This window comes from Struthio camelus, chromosome 4, assembly GCF_040807025.1.
Source record: "Struthio camelus isolate bStrCam1 chromosome 4, bStrCam1.hap1, whole genome shotgun sequence".
In the NCBI taxonomy this organism is placed as follows: Eukaryota; Metazoa; Chordata; class Aves; order Struthioniformes; family Struthionidae; genus Struthio; species Struthio camelus.
Window position 1 is genome coordinate 50,652,138 of NC_090945.1, and position 3,450 is coordinate 50,655,587.

The 3,450-nt window shown below is 49.8% G+C and overlaps 1 long non-coding RNA gene across 2 annotated transcripts in view; it reads left to right on the forward strand.

Annotated features, from left to right (window-relative positions):
- The first annotated feature begins 2,908 nt into the window (after positions 1-2,908).
- LOC104145218 (uncharacterized) overlaps positions 2,909-3,450 on the forward strand; it is a 4,325-nt gene continuing 3,783 nt past the window's right edge. Inside the window, exons 1-2 of one of the 2 annotated variants that reach the window (XR_694282.2) lie at positions 2,909-3,180; positions 3,268-3,449. This is a non-coding gene — a long non-coding RNA (uncharacterized lncRNA). The remainder of the gene's footprint in view (positions 3,181-3,267; position 3,450) is intronic. The other variant, XR_694281.2, reaches the window with a different exon arrangement.

Here is a 3,450-nt window from a genome sequence, read left to right on the forward strand (position 1 = left end):
AGTTAACATTTAACAGTAATAGATGTAATGAAACAGTTTTAGTAGGATCTTTTATTAGAATACCTCAGTTTTGCCAATTAACAGAAGCCAACATTTTAATATTACACACTGCCACTCCAGAAGCTGAAGGCTCCGGATGATTAGAAGATAAATAACACCGCTTCTTTGCTCAGCTCTGTTTTGCGACAGAAAACAAACCCACTTTCAAATATGTGCCACTTAAAAGCATGGAGGGCAACAGGAAAGAAAATACAATAGGTAGTAGGGAAGGAGAAGCAAAGAACATTTATACGGTGAGGCAAAAAAATGTATTAGAGCTATGAAGGGACTGTTTTGTTTTTGGAGGGAAAAAAAAAAGACGATGACAATATGGCAAGACAAGATTGGAAAATACCTTCTCTAAAGCATTTAAATGCTTCCCCTCTAAGCAAGATACCTTGTTAATGGAAACAGGAAGATCTAGTAAAGCTCAGCTGCATAGCATAGCACCGCTGAGTTCAGCCCAGTAGCCCCACAGACAACCTAAGCCCATTTCCTGGATTTAGACCCAACCTGCGACAAGACTGAGCTCTTACCACCCACCAACACAACGCAAGCCTGCACGACCCGCTCTGCCTCGCTGTCGGCAAACACCACCACCTCAGGTGACCTACAGGTTCCCTCGCCACACCAGTATAGGTAGCACTAGCTGGATTAAGAAAGAAAACCCTGGGTCTTTTGAGCCTCTTCTTAACATTTCATGCTAGCTGGAACTAGGCAGGGGAGAGAGAGGGGAAAAAAACAAAACCCAAACCACTTCATCACTTACAGGCGACCGATGGGGCGTACGCCCAGCTAGCCCTCTGAGTCCCAAACTCCAGGCTCAAGTAGAGCCAACGGGGCAAATAAACTCTACAGCCCGTGATCACCAGCCGTAACAGAAATGTGTTGGCAGCCGTAATCTCAAAGCAAAGTCTGAAGAGCCTCTGTTGCAGCTGTTAGAAAGAAGAAACGAAACCCTAAGCGCTCATTCAACACACCTGGGCATTGCCTGCCATTCACCTGAGGGGGAAGGTCAGGACGCCACTCGTGAAAGCCAGGAATCAACCGGAAGGAGCGCTGCCCCACAAACGGCTATACCAAAGCCGGGTGGCACCTACTACCCCGCCACGGGCAGGCCAACACCTTGCTACCTCTCTCTTCAGGGAGGGAAACGGTTGCTTCTGGTGACCACCGCCACAAATGCTCAGTCTCTTTCCTTTCCGAGTAACCAAACAAACGCAACGTTTCCCTGCGTTCAAACTAATCTCTACCTGCAAAGAAGGCCTTTGCACACCAGGCTGCCACCCAAATCCTGGCGGACGGCGCGAACCGGCGTCGCGGTCCGGATTTGGTGTGAACGCCACAGGAGCCATAGCTGCCTTTGGGGGCCGCGAAAGGCCCCGCGTGTCCCGCCGGCGCGCGGCCGCACCGGCCCTGCGCCCCTCGCTCAGCGGCACGGCAGCCGGCCGGCGCTCCCCTTCCACCGCAGCCTCCCAGCTCTCCCCAAGCACCAAGGAAGGGAACGAGACCCCCGGCAGCTCGCTAGCCCCCCAGGACCTGCCCGCTCCCCTTCACAGCGACGAGAGGTGGGGCGCCCCGCCTGCCCCCACACAACAGACTCCGGCAATTGCTCCGCTCACTGCAAGTGTCGCTTCTGGCTGCCTCCAGCTCCGTCTTTTTTTTCACAACGGCGCTTGCAAGGATCTCGTTGTTTGCCTGCAACCAAGCCCCAGCTGTGTCCCCGCGGAGAGTTTTCCTCCCCTCAGCGCCCCTGCAGTCGTGCCCCACCACCCACGCGTCTCACACCCCCAGGTGCAGCTGAGGGCTAATTAGGTACTTGGGCTCTGTGAAGCCTCTTCTGCGCTCCTTCAAGGTTTTACCTCCCGTCCCCATGGGGAAAGGAGGGCAGAGTTAAGCCCCTGTTGGAAACAAAAGACATTCAGGAGCTTCTGGCTGGTTTTTACTTGGAGCGAGGCAAGAAAGAGGAATAGATCATTTTCCCCCTTTATGAAGATTCATGGGAGTTTGAGAAAACCATTTTGCTTTGCTTTGAGATGGCACCACATGTTTTAAAAACCTACAGGAATAAAATGAGATAAACCTGCCTGCTCCAGAAGAGCCAACAGCTCACCATTTAGGTTATTCAGCACAGATCAAAGAGGCTCTATTCAAATTAAACTGATTTTGACCACTGTCCCTTATATTTTGGATGAGTGTCCAAACTCTTACGTACGCTACGTTGCAAATTTGGTTTTGACAAGGAATTCCATTTATATGGGAGAAGTTTCTGGTGAACAGGTACATTCTTGCAGAAACCACTGAGTCAAGAAACCAGCACTTTCTACAAACGGGCAAATGCCACCAGCTGCCTCCCCCACCAAACACAGAGACTCTCGCCTTTAATGCAGCAACACTGAGCCCAAAGCGCTCTCGCCACCACGCTGCTACAGGCTCAGGAGCAGCAGTGAGCAGCTGCTCATTGCCCCGGCATGAAAATATGCAACTGTATGGCCCAATTTTTAATTTTTGCATGTAAAGAGAGTAACCTCTACAGCCTAGTGGGTGGACCTGCACAAGGGAGGACACATAGCTTTTAGTCCATCTTCTGGCAACTGTCCTATACTAATTATTCAGCAGAACTAGAATCCACATCTTCCCTTTCCTTTGCGAGTGTTTTCACCAGCAAGTGACAAACTCCCTCTTCTTGATCCAATGCATATTTAATTATTCCATGCAAAACTTCACTAAAGGGAATTCAGTAAGCAGAATATGAGGACACTTTATAGGCTTGCAATTAGAGCATTGCCTTTCAAATTCCTGCAAGCAGTGAATGAAATGGACTTTGTGTACCCACCACCTGCATGAGTACGCTAATCATTAAGCCCTTGGATACACAGGGAAAGGGTACAGGCGACTCTTGCCTTTTTGCTGGCCTAAGATAATGAACAAAAAGTTTCATTTTAAGTACAAACAGCAAATATCTCAACCCACTAAGCAGCAAAACATGCTCTCTGCCCTCTTTCAGGCTGGACTGCAGGAATGGGCCACCACTGCCTTGGGTCACCTGGACACCCTCCCCTTCTGAAGATCCCTGTAGAGAGGCTCGAGTTTCAACTACCCACTTCTCTTTCCAGGCTGGAATCCAATTTACACAGTTGAGTAAGAATCAGGCACCCACATGTTGTTTTGTTATGTATTGTTGCGGCTCTCCCAGGCCTCTGGAGTACCCCATATCTCCTCTTCTAGGAGGTACCACTACCAGTCCCTGAGATGGCTGTATTTCATTTGGAGCCTGTGCTGCTAAGTGAGCTCTAAGAATGACTGCTGGATTAATTTCCACATAGGAAGCAAATACCTCATCTGTGAACCTCGATGGAATGTAGATGAATGAGAGAGGCGCTGAGCTCCCCAGCACCATCAAGTCTGAGG